Here is a 22,195-nt window from a genome sequence, read left to right on the forward strand (position 1 = left end):
AAAAAACACGAATATAACATGTTCTTGTTCATATGTAGTATCTAAAAGGGGGATCACATGGAGGTAGACATTGAAAACATAGAAACTTCCTAGGAAGAGTGAGTGGAGGAGGAGAGTGAATGATGAATAGACATTGGTTAAAGGGTACAAACACATAGTAAGATTTAAAAAAGTAAATTCCACGTTTGATAGCAGAGTAGGGTGACTCTACTTAACAAAAATGTATTGTATTTAGGTAATGGACAGCATAAATGACTTGACTTGATCCTTATACATTATATATATACACATACGCAATTATATATGTATAATATATATAATATATACTATATATATTTTATATATATACAATTTTACATGTATCTCATAAATTAGTACAAATTAAAGGAATATATTTTAAATAACTTCATGGTATTTCTGCATCACATTCTCCCTTAGGTGAATAGGTGAACAAACACAATTTAATTAAAACTCAACAGTAAGTAGCATAAAAAGCAAGCCGTGGCAGGCAAGAATTCTACCACTGAACCACGGCGCGGTGGCTCAAGCCTGTAATCCCAGCACTTTGGGAGACCGAGACGGGTGGATCTCGAGGTCAGGAGATCGAGACCATCCTGGCTAACACGGTGAAACCCTGTCTCTACTAAAAAATACAAAAAACTAGCCGGGCGTGGTGGCGGCGCCTGTAGTCCCAGCTACTCAGGAGGCTGAGGCAGGAGAATGGCGGGAACCCGGGAGGCGGAGCTTGCAGTGAGCTGAGATCTGGCCACGGCACTCCAACCTGGGCGGAAGAACGAGACTCCGTCTCAAAAAAAAAAAAAAAAAAAAAAAAAGCAAGCCATGAACTGCAGAAAATATTTGCAATTCACAAATAACAGTAATATTGAAAAGACACATAGAAATTCTTTAAATAATTGATAAGAAAAAGACAACTGAAATGGAAAAAAAAATCAGTAAAATATATTACTGAGGAATTTATAGACCTTAGTGTATGCATTCTAACAAATATAAATGGAGGAGATCAACCTTAGTAATAATCAGGCAAAGCAAAAGAAAATAGCTACTTAAATTTTGTAATACAATGCATTGATAGAAAAGATGGAAGCTAAACATAGGTGTTGCCGAATGAGCAAAACATAAATTGGTAAAACTAACTTGGAAGAAATTTGTCATTATTTAGAAGTTTTGAAGCTATATGTACTATATTCAAAGTATCACAGACTGAGTAGCTTGAATAACTGAAATTTATTTTCACACGTTTTTCCCACATCAAGGTTCCCACAGGGTTGGCTGCATTTGAAGCTTCTCTTTGGCTTGCAGATGACTGTCTTCTCCTAGTGTCTTCACATCATATTTCCTCTGTGTTCTGTGTTGTAATTTCTTCTTTTAAGGACACTAGTCATATTGGATTAGGGTCCACCCAAAAGAACTTATATGACCTTAATTATTTCTTAAAACACTTTATCTCCACATACCATCTCATTCTGAGGTACTGAGGATTAGAACTTAAGAACATACAAATTTTGTAGGAATACAATCTCCCTATGACACATACCGTTTGAATCATAAACTTCATATACAGTCTAAAGTAATGTTTGAACTCACAAAACCTATACATAAATGTGTATGGCAATATTGTTGTAAAAAATGGAAATAGCAAAAATACCATCTTTCCTAATTAGATGGCTAGTGTAAACAAAGCAGTCACATTTTATAATAATTAGAGACTTATAACTAAGACATTCTCATTTGAACCAGGTGAAGATGGATGAAACCTAAATTTGGTATAGGCAGATTGTGTGAATTTCTTATTAGAATGCTTAATACCTAAATCATAGAATTCTTTCTTTGTAATTGGTATGAACCAAAATATGATTGAGTTACTGGAGATCATTCTTATTCAGTGCTTCTTTTTGTAACTAGAAACTATATGTCTTTAAAAATAAGAATAATTTGCAGGGCGCGGTGGCTCACGCCTGTAATCCCAGCACCTTGGGAGGCCGAGATGGGCGGATCACGAGGTCAGGAGATCAAGACCATCCTGGCTAACATGGTGAAATCCCGTCTCTACTAAAAATACAAAAAATTAGCCGGGTGTGTTGGCGGGCACCTGTAGTCCCAGCTACTCGGGAGGCTGAGGCGGGAGAATGGCATGAACCCAGGAGGTGGAGCTTGCAGTGAACCGAGATCACCCCACTGCACTCTAGCCTGGGCAACAGAGTGAGACTCCATCTCAAAAAAAAAAAAAAAAAAAAAAAATATATATATATATATATATATATATATATATTTACAAATTTAATAGTAATTTAGAAACTCAATAGAGTTTCTGAGTGTATAAACTTCCAAATTGTTTGGAATGAGCGATAGTATTTTATAGTGGGTAACTGATAGCCAATTGGACTTAGTTCTGGGCAGAATGAAGCATTGTGATGATAACTCATGCATCTAAAATAAACTTTGCTCTGATAGACGAAGCAAAATATTGAAAGGCAGACAAGTAAATTTTTTTATCAGATTGTATGAAACATTTATTTTGATATATTTTTAATGTATATTATCAAAATATCCTAGGAAACACCCCCAGAATAAACAGAAACATACCCATGTAAAGGTGTCACTTAGAACTACCTTTCATTAGTTCTGTTAGTTAGCTCGCTAGCTGGTGTAGTCTGAAATGAGACTTTGCTTACCTGAGAATGACTGAATTGTCCTCCACCGGGAAGTTTTATGCTTCCTTTTCATTATTTTATATCACCTGGTTAAAATATAACTTAATAGACTTGTCTGTCAAATAAAGCATTTTGATCACAGACGGAGTGCCAAAGATTTACATCTGCTTGAGATATATTTGGAGAGGAATCTTAGGGGTCAGTGACCAAGGGCAAAGAAAGAGAGATAAGAGATGATCTCTGCTCGCTGCTACCTGCATGATATTAAACACTGTAAGTGACAAAGAACTGAGCTTTTTAATATTTACTGAAAATATGCTGAATATTTTCTAGCTACATAACATTTCAACATTCTTGAGGAAGAGGTTTCTTTGTCAGTTTGTGTTTAAAGGAAAGCTGTATAGGGAAGAAAAAGACCATTAGAGTAGTGGGTACAAACTTCAGCCCCCCGCAAAAAAATTCTTAACTTCCAATTATATGGCATCTGGATTATATAACACTAAAATTTTCTGGAGGTGCTATGAGTATTATAGTAATAACTGATGATTACGTCCTATTCATGGTAGTAATAGAAGTATAAAGTAGAACATAGTAGAGTGATCAATTATTTCAATGAATAGGATTAAATGTGAGGATAATGAGTATTGAGTTTGTATCTATGTTTAGCCATCAGTGGCGAATGATCGTATGCATGCATTCTAAGGAATCTGTATTGGGAAGTTCATAAGAATATTAAAAAACAAAGGAAACAGATATTTAACATCACTGCTTCGGAAAAGGCACTTCATGAAAAGACTAGAATAGTCCCACTCTAATAGTAGTCCTATTGAGAAGAGTGAGAGATAAATTTATAAGATGTTTTCCATGAAAAGGGAAATAACTCATGAAATCCAAGAATTTCTATCAATAATTAATATTCTGGACTAGTAAATTATATTATTACCAGGATTTTTAAAAATTCTTTAAAATTCCACTTAAATATTTTCAGATAGTGGAATTAAAATGCATTTATATTTTTCAAATAATTTTTCTGTATTCAAATTGTCCATAATTGTACTACTTAATACATAAAATAATCATTTTAAAGAAAACTTAGTTACTTATTCCTTGTATTAACCGTATTTTTACATCTGTTAACCAATTTCTCTTTATTCCCACCTCTCCACTCCCCTCTCTGGTAATCACCATTTTACTTCCTACTTCCATAACATCCACATTTTTAACTCCCATCTATCAGTGAGAACATGTGATATCTATTTTTCTGTGCCTGGCTTATTTCAACATAATGATCCTCAATTCTATCCATGTTACTGCAGACGACAAGGTTTCATTTATATGGCTGAATAATATTCCATTGTATTTGATAGTACAGGAGGGGAGATTATGGTAAATAATAATTTATTGTACATTTCAAAATAGCCAGAAGATAAGACATCAATGCTGTCAACACAAAGTAAAGTAAAGATACATGTTTGTGGTGATGGATATCTTAATTACCCTGATTTGATCCTTACACATCATATGCATGAATCAACACATCTCCTATATGCCCAACATATGTACAACTAGTGTGTCAATAAAAACCATAAACAATAATTATATACAAAAACTGTTAATACAGTGAATATTTATATAGTATACAAAGATTTCTTGTCTTAGACTCATGAAAGAAAACTTCTGAGGGGACTATCAGCAAAACTATAAGACAGATTTTGACCTACTACTCCTGTATCTTGGCTGTTGCTTCCATTAAGCTCAATAACCTGAAGGTTTGAATAACCATATTGCTGTGTAAGTACCCATAGGTTTTGGGGATGAAATGTATAAAGGAGAAAGTAGAACATAAGGGAGCTAGAGGATTGTCTTAAGTCAGATTCCCTCGAGGCAGATGCTAAGAGGCAAAGATGTGGGTGAAAGAGATTCGTTGAGGGAGAAATGTTCTCAGGGGATGTAGGGTAATGGAAGAAGGCTAGAGCAGGGAAATAAAAGCAGGCAAAGACAAGATATTTTTTTATTTAGAGATGAGCTTCTGCCTTACCCTATAGAAGACTATGGAGGATGGGTGCACCACAGAGATCATCTCAACTTGAAACACCCACACTATAGTATATATCGGTCAGCCATTGACTTCACACTGCCTCCTTCGGATAGAAGATTCCTTCAGAGGATTAGTGGAGAGTTCCTGTACTCAGTTAAGGAGATATTGGTGGAGCACTAACAGTACCCATTGTAAGACATTTAATTTTTGGAAACTTTTCGTTTTGTTAAAACAGAAGGAAAAATGGTTGGGTTTTATAAAGTAAACAGCATAGACTTTTGAATCATACCTGGATAATGTATTACAAACCATCTCACTCTAGCCTTTGTGAATGTCATCAACCTTTGCTGAACTTCAGTTTCCTCAATTACAGGATGGGCATAATGATGCCTGTTCATAGATGGACAGTGTCAATTAGATGTATTTTGAAACTATCCTGGAAGTGCCTGAAACATCCTAGATGCTCAGCAAGTGGTTATTACTTGCCTCATGAACCATTACTTGTGTTATATTCCTTAATATGGGCTTATATTTATAGAGTGCTTGAAAGTTTGCTAAGTTCTCCTGTACACATTATCGTATATAAACTGTCATAACCAAATAAAATATAGAGGCAAACTTCTGAAATTAAAATGTTTTATTTGGAAGAAAAGAATTGCAATTCTGGGCATACACATAGACCAGTTGGTCTTCTATATGTCCAAAGAACAGAGAGAAGATGAGAGATTTTATTAAAAGGATAAATGTTATGTATTTCTCTTTGAAAAAATTTCATTGGCACTAGTAAGGTCTTGAGGAACTGGCAAGTTCCGGGTAGTGAGTGACAGCAGTGGGCAAACTAGTCTTAGAGTTGCAGCAGGTCATTTCAGTAGCCACCACATAAAAGTAGTTTTAGGTTATATCAGGCAGTGTCAGTTGCCAGGCTTGCAGAGAATTATAATTTTGGAGGAATGTTTTGTGTCCTGAATGCTTTTTGCCCTGGCCTCTTGACTTGGTTTCTGCTGAGTAGGACAGGAATGACCCAATTTATATGAGAAACTTTCGCAAAACTTTAACAAGATCCTTTGAGGTCAGTAGGACTTGAATTATTTGTTGTCTTTTACAGGTCAGCAAATGCAGGTTCAGAGAAGAAATATGGGAGATCAACTGTATTCTTTATCTACTGCTGGATAACAAATGACTTTTAAACATAGAAGCTTAAAATTCTACACATGTATTATCTCACAATTTCTGTGGGTCAGGAATTAGGACATAGCTTTACTGGGTTCTTTGCTTTGGAGTTCCTTAGAAGACTGAAATCAAGGTGCTGGCTGAGGCCTCTCACAGGATGCGGTTAGATGTTGGCAGGAGGCACAGTTATCTCAAGGTCCAAGTGGAGCAAGAGCCACTTCCAAGTTCACTCAGCAGTTGTTGGTAGGATTTTGTTCCTCATAAACTTGTGGACAGAGAGTCTCTATTCCCTGACATGTGGATCTTGCCAACATTATCAAAATAAGCAAGTGAAGGAGGCAAAGGAGAGGCACAGTGCCAGTAAGAAAGAAAATTCTAGCAAGAGATAAAATATAGCCCTTCTAACCTTATCATTGTAGTGGCATCTCATTATTTTTATTATATTTTATCTTTAAACATATGTCACTTGATCCAGTTCACGTTCAATGTGAGGGAACAATACAAGAGTATGAATACCAGGAGGTGAGATCATTGTGAACCATGTCAGAAGCAGTTGACAACAGGAACCAAGGCTTTTTGATATTGTTGTTTTTTGTTTGTTTGTTTGTTTGCTATGTCAGAAGTTGTGCTTGTATGTTATGTAATATAAACCACACAACAACCTTGATAGGTAGAAATTACTATTTTCTTTTTACTTTTGGCAAAATGGGGGCTTTGAGTAACCAACTTACATGGTCACATTGCTAGTAAGTAGCAAATCTGTGCCCAGATTATATGATGTAAATAGAATGCAAATGATCTGACTTCTATTCAGTTTCAGGAACCACATTTCATCCATTTCTGTGCCTTGTAGAGTGCCTTGTTTTATAAAGTCTGAATTCAAAAAATACTTGAATAAACACCCCAAAATGCTAACCAAAGGAATATATTTTTTAATTTTCTTCACTAATCTTGTTAAAATTCTAAAGTAAATTTTTCCAGACATGTGCAGAAAGTGGATAAAATAAAGATAATTCTGTTAAAGGACGAATAGTCTCTTCAACGCCCCTTCTCAGTCTTCAGCATGTGGTGAGAATTATTTATCTTGTAAAAGCAGAGTGAATTGAATTCTGCCCAATGTGTCAATGCTTATGATTGCATTACTATGCAGTCCTATGTCACTCATAGCTTATCAGATTTTAAATTACCATATAAATTTCCATAGTTAGACAATATAGGAAACATTAGTTTAAGAGCATCTAATCTTATTTTCAAAGTTAGATAAGAAACAATCAACACTTTAGAATGAAAGTGATACCCCTAAGCTGGAAAGTGAAAGCCTAACAATATTATGGAGATAATCACCATTAGCTATCACAGTCATAATACTTGCAAATAGAAACACTGGTTTAATTAATTGTAACACCTGCAGGGTGAAAGCATCCCAAATCTACTGCTCTGTGGAGAAGTGGAGGCTGGCAGAACAATCCCAGTTCATTTAACAAATCTATAAATTAACGTAAAAGCACATAATAGAGTGAATTCAAATGCCATTGTAATTGTGAATTCTATTCATATGTCTATTCTTATGGTAACAAATGAGTCTCTCTTTTTTTTTTTAGATATTCACCTACCTTTTTTGAAATAACTTTGACATCATTTCAAATTCAATCTTTTCATCAACCTACTCATTTCTCCACAGGTGGCCCGATAGGATTCATTAGCATCAAAGACAGCAACAAGGTAAAATAAATGAAAGGACAAAGTAAATTTTATGTCCCATTTGAAATTTTGTGGTTGGCTAATTTCATATTCCCTTCACAGCCTTGATTATCCTTGTCCGCACGTGTGTCTTTCTACCTACTAGATGGTCAACTACTTGAAAGTAGGGAATAAGTCACATTCATTTGTTTATCTCACTGCATCTCACATAAGATCTTTTATTTAAGTCAGGACTCAATAAGTGTTAAATAAAATACATTGTCATAAATAAAAAATTGACATTGTCCATAAGACTCTCAGTATTTCAATAATAAATCGAATTCAATTAGATGAAAGGGCATAGTAAAAGGTTTTTGAAGATGCAGATATTATATAAAGCACAGCTGTAAGAAAATGATATTATACAGAATACAAACCTTAAATAAAAGTGTTGATCTACATAAGTGCTTTTGCATAAAAAGCATATAATCAGAATTCAGCTAATACTTCTATAAACGTTTCTTTGTAGCTTGCAGAATCATTAATTATTCAGTTGCATTGGCTAATGAACATTTAAAAATATTCAATCTCTAATAATTAAAGAAATGAAAATTAAGATAATAAAATTTGATTTTTACCAATAAAATTAACATTTTTTAACTGCAACAACGCAGTGCTAAAGTATGTAGAGAAATCTCACACATGTACACACCCTATATTGTACATACAGACATTATGGTAAAAATAACCCAAATGCTCAGTAGTAAAGGAATAAACAAAACAATTATTTTATATTCTTATATTGCAACAAAATCATTAAAATGAAGGCTTTTAATTATATGAAAAAATGCTTAACATCTGTTGAAAAAGCAAGATAGTAAGTTTATCAATGTAGTTTTAACTTTTTAAATTATATGCACATAAGGAGAAAAAACTCAGTATGATATTATCAGGTATTATCTCCAGATGATAATATGAAAATCTCTTGTCTGTCTATATCTTTATCAATTTATGACATGTAACTGTTCATGATCAGAAATAACCTTAATATTAGAAAATAGAAGTATAATGTGAGAGACAAACTCTTTGGACAGTATATAATTACATTAAAAGGTTATTCATATCAAGTGCTGAATTATATTTAGATACAACAGTTTTTATTTTCTTCCTATAAAATCTTAGAGAATGGGAGAAATTGGAAGGAAGCAAATTTTCAGATATTTTAAAGGTGAATTTTACATACAAAACTCAGTACTTGTGAATTGAAAGGTGTCTGGGAAGTATGATGGAAAGCAAATACGGGACTGTAGATAACAGGGAGCGGATGACTCTATTTCTAGTCTGAATATCATTCTCCACAATGAAAAAATTGTATAGAGCTACCAGTGGCAAAAGTCAGCTGCTACAACCTCGTTCAAGTCTTGCAAGAAGCTTTGTTAGGAAAGCGTAGCTACTGAAACGTTTTAGAAAGTTTCTTTAGAAAATTACTTCTTTTCAGCCAACTTCTAATGTTTATTTGTTGGAATTTTTACAATGCTCTAATTTATTAAGTAAGTCATCTCAAAGAAATATTAAAGTGCTTTTCATTAAATGGAATGTTTATATAGTCGATTTTCTCTAATGCCTACAAGTGAAGGGGTTCAAGGTATTATTCATGTAATCTATTATTTTTATTCATATATCTAAAAGCTCTAACCTTGGAAATGAGTAGTAAGCATGGAAACATTGGAAAAGCAATAAGAAAAAAGAAAATTGGAAAAGAAAGAATAGAAAGAAGAATTGTACATTACAAGTACCTATGTGAGTCTAGGGTTTCTTGAAGGAAACACTGTCTTTTATTTTCAGTCAGCATTTCTGACTGTGGTTGGCCTAGTACCAGATATGGACACATAACCCAAGTTTGCAAAATCATATTATTCCACTCACCATCTTTTAATCAATTATTTAGTCCAGGTCTTCAGATGAAACACTTACATAAGCAGAGCTACTCTGAGTTGTGTATTTTTTTTTTCCACAAATAAAATGGTCAGTGAGAAGAGAGGCATTTTCTTTTTACACTGTCGAGAGCATCAGATGTTGATTTGTGCACCATGTGAGGAGTTTTCTTAAGAATGAAGCAACACAGAGGAAACTACAATACATAAAGCGAGAGAGAAAGTTACAGAGGTAAGCAATTCTGATGACCTACGTGGAAACCAGTATCTAGCCATTTCTGAATTCTCAGTTGCATGTATTACTATATTGGCATTGGATCAGCTTAAACTAGTTTTATCTTGAAACCACAAGGAATTCCATATTCAGGACTACACTCTATCTATCACAAAACCCACAATAGCAACAAAACAATCTACAATTTTATTTTGTCACTACGGTCTTTAGGTGGACTCAAATCTCCATGACAGTAGTAAAATTCATGTAGAAAAAAATAAATAAATAACCATTTCTACAATCATGTTTCTCGGCCAAATGTCATCTGATCATAAGAAGAAATAGTTCCACCATTTTATAGTCTACATTAGAGGTTCCTCCAAGTAGTGATACCTATCAGAAAAAAAAAAAAAAGGTGGAAAAACACGGATTTATACAAACTCTATTTTTGTATGCAGGCTGTAAAAGTCAATGGGCATAACATATGGGGCACGAACAGTCAGTCTCATTGCAATGCCTTCTGTTTACAGCCCAAGTCTGAACATTTATCAGTTGCCTATAGCCGAGGTTCTTCTCAGATCTCCCCTTACAATAGAGTTAGATAATACACATATCACCGCATTTCTTATTACCATTTACTACATTTGTCTCTGGCTTTTTGTATTTCAATCTAGGTAATGTGAGACAAGGTCATCACAACCAGGGCAGCTAAAAGTTGGGCTGGTACAGAGTTCTTGGATATTCTCACTTTTGTGTGAAATTCTTCCTCCTTATCCTTTTTCTGCTAGCTTGTTATATAAGCACCTCCTTCTTAATATGCTAATCAGGACAATTCAGTATAGCAACAAAGGACTCATGTCAATATTTTTCCTTAGCCCTTAGTCTTTACCTATACGTAACATAGCAGTTAAGAAAATGGTTGCTGGAGTCAAATTGTGGGGTTGGATTTCTGGCCCCACCCATTACTAACTATATGATCATGAGCAAATTACTAAATCAGTTTATGCCTCAATTTTCTCGTATCTAAAAATGAGAGAATAAGAATACCTAAATCATAAAGTCATAATTAAATTATACTTTTATTATTTACCTAAGCTATAATTTTATTATTGTTATAAAATATATTATTGTTACTATCATTATTATTACCATATTTTTGGTAGTTTGCATACATATTATGTCAGAGATCTATAATTCTTTAATGAAACATGTTCTTCATTTTTAGATTGCATGAAGGGCTTTAGAGAACATGTATTTTAAAAATTTCAATTTATATTAGAGAAACTGAAGAAAATTGATAAAGACACAGAGAAGTTAATAAGCTAGACTAAGGTCACTCAGGTAAAAAGTGGTGAAAGTGGATTTAAATGTAGTTATTTGACTCTTTACATTTAGGTATTTGACTCAATATTAACTATTAGGCTATATTTGTCATCTTCATATTATATGTAAAATATACTCATGATTTCAAGATTATTTATCTAAAATGAACTCGATTATTTATCTATATGATATTCTATTTTCTACTCTAACGTGAGATAATTTTCAAATTGGTAATGGGGATTTTTATTACAATAAAAAGGTTATGATTATCAAATTAAAAGCATAAGTCTTTTGTAGCACATGAGTTAGGAAACTTTTCTTTAAATAAATTTTTTTTTTTTTTTTTAGTTCTAAGCAGTATTCCTCATATATATTTTTGTGGTTGAAAACATTTGCTGTGTCTCATAAATAAAACTTAACAGTGTTTTGATCAATTATATGATAATATAATGATGAGTAACTCTTTATACATGAAGATTTAACTCCATAAAAACCAAGGTTTGCTTCTTAAATAGGAACTTGAAATATTCTATTTGAAAAATTACTAAATAGAAACATGATGATAATTTGAATAAACAAAGCTAAGTGTTTAATTCTATTAGTTGCTGAGCCTATCTGTTTCAACTTTGCATTATAGCAATGGCAAAGCAGACATAGATGCAAAGCAAAACTCCATTTATCACCTGACGTCCAAAGCACAGCATGCTCTGGGTGCTCAGAAACTACCATTGCTTCAGACTCAGTATCTAATAACCTCATTTCTTTTTGTCAGTACAGTTGCAAGGTAAATGATTTCAGGTCCTATAAGGAAGGTATCTGGAAATATGTACTTGTAGCATTGTCACAAGGTCCTTTCTCAAGGTGATAAAGCCCCCTTTAAAAAGGGACCCCTGGCAAGGGCAGTGGCTCATGCCTGTAATCCCAGCATTTTGGGAGGCCAATGCAGAGGGATCACGAGGTCAAGAGACTGAGACCATCCTGGCCAACATGCTGAAACCCCGTCTTTGCTTCTTTATTTATTTTTATTTATTTATTTATTTATTTATTGTGTGTGTGTGTGTGTGGTTTTATATATATCAAGTTGGATTTTTAGTCAATTTCCAATCTATTCCAGTCCTAGGTATACCAAGATCAGTAAGCTACTACAAAATATGTCTAATAGTCATATCATTCTGATCATTGTTCAAGCCTCTCAGCCCTATGGTAACCGTCTCCAACCTATGGTAACCATTCCAAGGCCCCTTCTAAAATCAAGGGGTCCCAGTGGTTTCTTTAACAATCATTCAAACTTTTACATTACTTGAAATTATATTTGAACACTATTGGTAAATTATATTTGAACGTTATTGGTAAATCTCTTTCTGTTGTTTTCTAAATTTAATCATCTTTTTAGTACATACGAATTTCTGCACAGCACCAATGGCTGCAGAGTGCTCTGCAAGTGAGTACAACATAGACCTTCTCAGGTATGTGCTCACTGACTTCTCAGTCAGATTGCCTCTACTGGACACACAATATTTATTATCAATGAAGTTCTTTGATTCATGTGTGAATTTAGAGCACAAGCAAATAACCCCATTGTTTTTCCCAATTCTATAATGGCAAACTATGAAAAACAATGCATTCTTTCCCCTTAAGTTTGCCACCAGGTCACATTTGGTAGCTAAACTTGAACTCATGTTAACACTGATAATATTATTTACACTGGTATAAATGTTGAGAAACGCTAATGTACAAAATCACAGAGTATTGATGGAGATGTTACATAATATATGATATACACAGAAACTTACTGACTTCAAATGTTTCAGATAAAAGATTAGAACTGGGCATGGTGGTTCACACCTGTAATCCCAGCACTCTGGGAGACCGAGGCAGGCGAATCACTTGATGTCAGGAGTTTGAGACCAGCCTAGCCAACATGGTGAAACCCCATCTCTACTAAAAATACAAAAATTAGCTGGGTGTGGTGGTGTGTGATGGTAATTCCAGGTACTTGGGAGGCTGAGGAAAGAGAATTGCTTGAACCCGGGAGGCGAAGGCTATAGTGAGCCGAGATCGTGCCACTGCTCTCCAGCCTGGGTGACAGAGTGAGACTCTGTCTCAGGAAACCAAGCAACCAACCAACAAAGATTATATACCTTTATACTGTTTCTTTCTTGATTTAAATTTGATTACTATTTCCCCATTTTTTGCTTACCCTGAAAGGTATGCATATCTATTATTTGCTAAGAATTTTTGTGAAATAAAACTGCAATGATTTTGTTCATCTTCTAATTTTCTACTTTTGGTGGCTGACTGATTTATTAATTCTTATGAGACTTATTTTTTAAAGAAATTGTCAAAAATTTTTATTTTTTAAAGTAATGAATATAACTAATTTGTTGATATTGAACCATATTTTGCATTCAGGATTTTAACTATTAAATAAGAAACCATTTCATTATTTTGCATTTTGTTTATCTTACGATTACATTTTAAAACTTGTGTATGATTTGCTTTAAAGCATTTTTAAGAACATAAACCATCTCTTTTCTGATTTTTGTGGGGTTTTTGGTAAGAATCATTTTTTTATGTAAGAATCTGAAGCCATAAGGCCTACAGTCTTTTTAAGTAATTTATTTTCAACAATTTTTTGAATACTTATTTTCCATAATTGTTTTCTCCTGGCTCAAAGTCTTATTTGTCACTGGAAATTATATCTTTTTTTTTTTTACATTCAAACTAAGCCAACTGTGCTAGCATCTTTATAAAAACACTCAGTCATTAGGCCCAATATTTTGTCTTCAGGAAATTTGATTCCCCACACTAGACCACAGTTAATCAACCTAATATGGAATAAGGATGAAATAAATAAATATATATATATATATATATTTTTTTTTCCTATTTGAAAACACTGTCGCCTCTGATTCTTCTCTGATCTTTCCCAAGGAACATTTGCAGCCAGCAGTATCCCTGCTGCAGTCACTTATGAGCTGTGGGCCTGTGGGGTCCTCCTGTGGACAATGCCAGAGAGGAGTATGAGTGCTACCCGGTGTTCTCTGCATCACTTCCACCTCATGGTCTCTTAGCCACTAAACTATGAGCTTAGGCAATGGAATCTTCCCTGTCACCTCATTCCACCTTCCTGCTCCTGCCTGTGAAAATTCTCATAGGCTTCCCAATGTTTTCTTTTACATTTGACAAACAAGAAGATTGTGGAATTAATGCCAGGGTGGGACATATCTTGCAGTGAAATCTGAAGGAAGTCAATGCTTTCTCATCTCTGTCCCAAGACTTCTTCCCCCACGAGGGGTATCGACACTGCATCTGCAGAGGTGAAGGGCTATTTGCTTCTACCCTAAAAGGTTTGCTATCTGGAATAAACTTGACAGAAGACAGACCAACAGGAGACTAGACATACAGATTTATTACATGTTTATGCACCACAGTTCCACAAAGTATGAGACTTTAAGAAGCATCAGATGATTGAAGCCTAAGTAGCATTTTAAGCTGCAGGGAAAAAAAAAAATCAGTGCTTTCACTCTCCTGGAGGGTGGTGGCAACAGCTACGGGAGGGTGAGGAGAGGACCTGCACTGCTAATGAAGATTGTCTTATTATGTAGATTAAGTCTCTTAGGTTACAATACTCAGAAGAATAGGTAAAAAGTTTGTCCTGGTGTGATGCGCACATCACAAGTGTATTGAGAACTTCAATCTCCCTTCCTGTGATACAGATTAACCTTTTATGGTTCATATAGATTCCAGGGAGGAGTTTCACTAAAATTGCATTCTTTCTGGAGGAACTTCCCTTAGTCAGATAAAGCAACGTCAGAGAAAGCACCATCCTGTGCTCTGGGAGAGGGACAAAATGAGCAATGGTGGGGAAGGGGAAGGAAGGGGATAGAAGCGCAGACAGACCTTGGTTCTCTGGCTACTTCTTTAGTGCAAAGTTCTCAGCATGTCAAAGTGCCATACTTTGGAGTGTCGCTTTATGCGCCCCACCAAGTCCCAGAACATCTTTCTTCCTTCTCTTTTGGGAAAGATGAGAGTACGAGGTAAGTAACAGAAGATTGAGCTCAATCTTCTGTATATTATTCCATTTTAGCAATTTTTGTCATGACCCATCTAGTATATGGTGGGTAAAGAAGTGATGGGCTTTCAACCAATATTCATGCTGTCTTGATCCCCATACTTTTCTCTAAATAATGAACACGTTCATTTCCCAGCCCTGCAAATAACTCCTTTTTCTAGACAGGCAGAGTTTCATCTAGCTCAGCAGCTTAAAGGGCATATTAAAGAGCCCTTTTTGTTACACCCCGTCATTGTCATACTGTAGTGTCCCCCAGGTACCCCTGCTTTCTTTCCATGTCCTGACAAAATCACAGAATGCCTTAGCTATTCTGTGACCCAGCCAGAGGCAGGTTTTTCTCAGCAGGCTTGAACTCAAATAGAGCTTTTGAACATTCCCAGGCACTGATAAAAATATGGAGGTTTACCACTAAGGAACTGGCCCTGGCTCTGAGCAAATTCCTGAAACCTTCCTATAAATTCCATCCCTTGACCGTTTTGCTGCAGACGTAGCTCTGTGAAGCATCCTTTTTCTCTCCTTGTCCTCTGGCGGACTGCTGCAGCCCACTCTGCACCTCAGTTTTCCGAGTAAATGCTTTGAACTGATCACCCTGGTATTTAGTGTTTCTTTCTTTGGAATCCCAACTGGTCCCATCTTGGGATGGTTTGGGGCACTTGCTTGAAAGAATTTGCATGCTGCTGATTTTGGAGCGCCTCCAGCCTCAGGTTTTGCAGGAGAAAACACCAGTCACCTGTGCTTTGTCACAAAGCAGCCATTTTACCCTACAGACAGCAGTACTTTAAGGTGTTACCAGCTCTCTGAGTTTTGTTTGCTTTCAGTCTCTGGCTTATAATTATGCATACACACACGTTTGTGTGTGTGCATGTGTGTGCGTTCTATAAAAAATTTGCATTAAATAAAGCTTTTCTGTCTCAAAAGCTTTACCCTACTTCCTGCTATTGTTCTTCATCTTTAAGCATCTGTTATCAAGCAAGTATTACAAGCAGAGAGACATTGAACACACAGCAGGTTAAGTGTTTATTTGCTTTCTCATTTAAAAGCAAGACTGCATGGGGTAAAGCGCAGAATGGCCACAGCTCTTGCTGTCCAACATTCAAGAGGTGTGAGCCAATGTGCTCCCGTTGAACTCAATTGCGTAACTCTGTAACATTTCACAGTGTTTAGGGATGTGTTAAGTATCTTTAATTCAGAGTAGAGAGGGGCCGGCCCCAGAAACAGAGTGAATGCAGTGCAAGGAGCCATCAGCCTGCGACCTAGATTTCAGAGTCAGGGGGCCTTCTGCCACACGAAGCCTGTTAACGGTGCCTACAGGGAAAATACAAACAAGAAACACCTGACGTTCCAACACAGGCACTAAATGGAGACACTGACATCCCAGAGTTCTTCTTTCTAAAAAGATCTTTTTATTGTAAGAATTACAGGTAAATGTACTGGGGCCTGAACAAGAGAGGGTCCATTTAGCGCTTCCAAAGGGACATCAGCCCTGATGGAAAGAAGACAACACAGAATGAAGTGTTCTCCCCAGGATTTCTTAATGGGTCACCAGTCTGTGAGGTCACAACCACCTAGGGAAAAACTTACATTTTCTCACTAATTTAAGAAGCAAAGAAGAGGCGAAAAAGGGAAAAGAGTTGGTTAATTTTCTGGTTGGAATTGACTTTGCTGCTTCTGTGAGAACATGATGAGGAAGGCAGTAGGATGTGTGATAAATCTAGCCCTGCTCCACCGGCTGGGAGACAATATTGCTCTGTTAAGAGTTCTGGGGGCATAATCCCATAATTCAGTGGTTTCACTCCAATGCATGTTCCACATCTTTTCTCACTGTGCTCATTTACAGTCCCAAACAGTCTCTTCCTGTCACTTCCCATTTGTGTCGCCTATTTCCATGTTTTTTCTTTCCTTTAGAGATAGGCCCTGTCACAACCCATCTTACTTCTGACTCATTGTCATCTTTCCTTGAGCTGTTCCAACCCCCTTTTTTTCTGCTGTCTCACTCAGTTGCCATCACCTAAAGGTTAATGAGGCAGACCTTCTCCTGGGTGAAAATGCTCTGTAGGGACTTTCTACAGCTTGGGAATCACGACCATCATCTTTTTTCTGTGTTTATGGCACACTTCAATTTCAGGGATTGTAAGCTGTTTTTTTAAAGTTATAGGACTCAAAATGATGCAATTAGCCTTTTAAAAATCTAAAATATTCAGAGACGCTCTGTGAATGGTTTCTTTTATTTCCCTTTCCCTTTGCTGTAATAATGTTGGTGGTAGTCTGTGTGTGCTTGTGTATGCAGGAGGGCCAAAAGGTTGGAAGGATGACTAGAGGCTCTAGTTGCTCCTGTCATAATCATTTAACATGTGTTAAGGAATATTTTAGGAAAGAGTCAACGTCATAGATTTTAGTTAACTGCATTTGAGTTTGAAATCCAAAGTTTTCAAATCCTGACTTGTTCTCTATCAACTAGGTTTTTAATGAAAGCCATTGAAATTGTCTGCTCATGACTACGGACACAGGATTGTAGTTAGTGATATAGTGTAGTTAGTGTTGTATACTCTGTCCCTGGAAGCTTATAATGCTTATCATAGAATAATTTCACTTAAGATCATTTTCCCCAAATCTGAACTGATCAATTTTATTTTATGATTGAAAATTTCTAAATGCATACACTCAAAAAAAAAAAAAAAAACAAACAAACTGGTGTAATAGTTGTTGTTTCTGGATTTATTGTTACCATTAAGGAATTTGAATGTGTGTCTGTGGGTGTCTGTGTCATATAGGTATATAACATCAACAATATTTTTTTAAAATACGTGAACAAACATTGTTTTAGAATGCAACATAGAAGTTATATAGTACTTACTACAATTATTTTTTCCTACTAAAATCTTAGAGTTCCTTGAGTGGTTATCCTGCTTATCCAACATTATATTAAAAACTCAGCTATTTAGAATACTATTTCATTTATACAGACATCCAGATATTTTATGATAAGGGCTGCTGTTATTAAGAGTATTGATATTGGACCTAGATTTTCTGGGCTCAAATCCTGGTGTCTCCACTTATTAGCTGTGTTATCTTTTCACATTGCTTAATTTCCCTCTGTTTTAGTTTTCTAGTCTTAAAACAAGACAGATAAAATTTATATTTGCCCCTTAGAGTTTGTACGGAATTTAAATGTGTTGACACAGGTTAAAGAACTAAGGGTAAGCTATCAATAAGCGCTAGGTATTATTGCCATTTTTACTATTACAGCCTCTAGATGTAAGCCTAATTTGTATTTTCAAGGTCTCATTTATTTTTTCTTTTAGCTCTTACATGAGGCTACATACTGTCTTTTGTTTGATATTTAGTTAAACATAGAGATACTATTGCCATTTATTATGAAATCAATGTCATGGCTTTGAAAATGATATTTAATTTCCTGTAGTCTTTCCTTTGAACGTGTTTACACCTCATATAATCTTCCCATATAGCTCTCGACATCCATTGCCATATCTGATAGCAAAGTTTTCCAAACATAGTGTTATAATTATTGTACCCTCTATCCATAGAGTTTAAGTAATTTATTTATTTATCAATATTATTTATTTATATTCTAAAATAGTAAGTAATTAATATTTTATTTATCATTATTTTATGTATCATTCATTAATATTATGTATTTATTAATAACTGTTTAATAATATAAATAGTGATGATTGATGCCACTGAAGCAGAGTACTGGACAGGAAGATGGGAGAGGATCCTTACCTCAGTGAAAGAATGGCATCTCCCCTCACGGTGTTTATGAACAAATTCTATGCTATTATTATTTTTTTAAGTAGATGAAGCTAATTTTGAAAGTTTGGTTTATAAAATGTTACTGAGGCTTCAGAGAAGATCAGAAATGGAAAGAGGCTAAGAGGAAAGGAATTTCATTTTCCCATAATAGCTTTTGTTTATTTGTGTCTCTATCCCTGCCTTTTTTTAATCTTTTAAAAATAAGCCTTAGGAAAAAAAAAAAAGTTGGAGGCACATGGAAATAGGCTTTATAATTTTACCTTTTTATAATTCTGAAGCTACAGCTGACCCTCCTCAATATGGTCTTCCTTTTTAACATTAATTACCTTGTTATCTGAGAGATGCAGCAGCTCTCCCCTGTCTGCTTAGGAAGAGTGCCAGCAGGGCAACAGTTGGAAGTGAATTACCATGATTGTTTGGGGCTTTAGAAAGCCCTCTCCGCCGTCTATTCTTCTTAGACTCCTGCTAGAGTCACTTGGGTATGTTTTCTAATTCAGTATTCCTGTGTCCACTGTCCAGTAAACGTATGTTTATACTGTATGTATATAACCAATTATACTGTGGCTAGGGGCAATGTCTCTTCTGCATTCTTCACATGCCAATGATTAGAAAACCTGGTGTAGGTCTCCTGGGCATGCCCTCAGTCAAGAGGTGAGGGGAAAGGTATATTCCATTTGCCTACATATTTTGCTCTTTCAGATGATTGTTTATGACCACTGGGGTGAGCAGGCATTTTGCTTTGTGTTTCTCAATATTAATTTTTTTTTTTTTTTTTTTTTTTTTTTTTTTCCTACTCAGCAGAGACTAGTGCTTATGAACAAGAAAGTTAAGATTCAGGACCATTATAAGGGTATTGAAGTGAACACACCCAGTCTATTTACTTAGTTTGATTATTTTGACTGCATCCATTTGTCACTTCAGCTTACGGCCAGTTTGGCCAATTTGATTAAATTGACTGGCTCTTTCACTGAAGTGACCAGTCAATGCTAACAAATTGGTTGTGTTTGTAGAAACTCATTAGGTTTTATCTCTTGCATTGTGTCTGCAATAGATACGGAATCAAGAATTTGACACAGACTTTGCTTTTAGCTCTTATGGCTAAGGGTGTGGAGAAAGGATCATGTCTGGAATTTTATAGATTTGAGATGGGAAAAAATAACCATTATTGATTTGGGTTACAAGCTAGCTCCCAGGTATTAATTATTATCAAGGCACTCATGGTGTGATTACATTGTGCTTTCTTGAATTTTTCTTTCTTTCTTTCTTTTTTTTTTTTTTTAAATAAGCACTTGGTGTTACTCTGTCCTTACTCTGAGCACCCAGGTAGTCAATTAATGTGTGACCTGGAGGAAAGTAGCATCTCCAGCAAGTGTCATGCAAATTGTTTCTTGGAAAAGAAGAAACTGCTTTCTTGCCAAGAGGAACAGTGCTGACCATCAACGTGATTCTGGTATTTGAGTTTCATTTATTTCAAACTTCTTGTTTGCTATCCCAAGGGTCACATATCTTCAAGGATTCTGCATGTCAGCTGTGTAATTGCGATAATAATAATCTGGTATAAAAGTCAGTAGCTTTCTACTATCCAGCAAAATAATATTCTGGCATTTTTGTTTGTGACCAAGCAACAGTTTTAGCTACTAGTTGCATTGATCACAAAAAAAATTATAAGAATAAATTAGAAGATGAGTCTATCACCATCTTTTTGTGCTATTTTTATTTGAAATGAAATATATTCTTTTCAATGCTTGTTGCCTGGCACCCATAAGGCATGCTCTGAGACCAAGGAATGCAATGGGAGCCTGTGGGAGAATCCGTGGTATATCTACTAGGAATCTCTGACTGCAGACAAGGGAATCTAAAGCAGACTAATTTAACCAATGGGAACTTTTGTGGGTTAATTTATGGTGCTCATGGCAATAATGGGATGCTGAGTAAACAAGGCAGGAAGCAGGGCAGATTCCATTACTCATTTTTATGTGCCTACCTCCTTAAAAAAATTAAGAAGACATTACCTTTGTATAAAAAAAAGCAAGTTTTAATTGGATTTTACTCTGACCCATAATCTTAGTCTCAGGAGAGTAATCTCAAGGCCCTGAACATGTTTTCTTGGAACGCCAACCCCTATTAAATCTGGGCTTTTAAGTGACAGCAAGATCATTCTGCCATCTATCTTCAGGATCCTAGTACTGTTTATCTGATTGAATATGTCCACCTTTAGAGAAGCATGTCTGTAATACATGATATGACCTAGGAATTGCATCTGTTAGCATCTGTCTATTGGGTTCCTGAACATTCTATTCACTGAGAAAAAAAATACAACAAAGTAGATTCTAACCCAAAAGAAGAATACACTGTTAACTGGCAACTTTCAGACATAAATGATAGGATTACCAGCAAAATGGTCAACTCCTATTGTTACAGTAGCATGCATTAGCAGGAGGGTGGCATGAGTGTGAGGCTTTGGTTCATCTTGGGCAAGGCTGTGAGGATATGAGTAAGAATGCTGGTAGAAGAATAAAAGTTGACTCCAGCCTTTCACTTAGGCTGTAGGGTGGATGGTGGCGACTACATGAGGGAGAGCAGGACTGGGAAAGAAAAGGCTGACTACCACTCAAGGTCATTCAGAGTGACTGTTCCTTACTTTTAATAAACTCCTTTAATAACTAATCATCATCAAGTATTCTGATTTCTCTGACAATTCTGGTTTTGTCTTAAATGTCTTGTTTTTGTTTATTGCTGATTTAAGTCTTAAATATTTTATATTTCTGTTGGGGTTTGTCCTATTTTCTTCTCAGGGTGAGGTGTAAGTAGCAAACCAGATCTCACCAAAGCCCCTGTGCTTCCCCTGCACTGTGGCTGCTGCTTCCATCACACCAGGATATCACAGTGTCCTAGTTTAGAATTCACATATTTAATGATACATTTTGGCAGTGCTGCATGATATTTTTTAAATTCAGGTATAAATTTACAAATAAATGCTTGACAAGCCCTCAAAGAAGTCTGTTTAACACTAAAACCAATGTAATTAGAGAAACATAAAGTTTTTTGAAGAAAAGTAGTGCTAATTAAATCTGAAGTTTCATTTTTAGAACATGTTCTACATTCAAAATGGTTGTTAAAAAAACAGTTTTTTTCAATATAAATGAATTTTTACACTAGTTTCCCTTTTCCTTCTTTTTCTTGTTTTGAATCAATTGTCAATGCCTTTAAGGCATAGTTGGCCTCAAAGAACATCAGAGACAAGTATATTCATCCTTTTCTGTATTCACTGAAAAGAAAATTTTATTTAAAATGAGATGTCAGTAACCTATTTCT

The 22,195-nt window shown here is 35.4% G+C and overlaps 1 long non-coding RNA gene across 1 annotated transcript in view; it reads left to right on the top strand.

Moving 5' to 3' along the window:
• The first annotated feature begins 3,776 nt into the window (after positions 1-3,776).
• Positions 3,777-22,195, top strand: part of LOC116273692 — a 49,533-nt gene continuing 31,114 nt past the window's right edge. The window contains exon 1 of the long non-coding RNA XR_004182013.1: positions 3,777-9,726. This is a non-coding gene — a long non-coding RNA (uncharacterized LOC116273692). The remainder of the gene's footprint in view (positions 9,727-22,195) is intronic.

Source organism: Papio anubis, chromosome 2, assembly GCF_008728515.1.
Source record: "Papio anubis isolate 15944 chromosome 2, Panubis1.0, whole genome shotgun sequence".
NCBI lineage: Eukaryota > Metazoa > Chordata > Mammalia > Primates > Cercopithecidae > Papio > Papio anubis.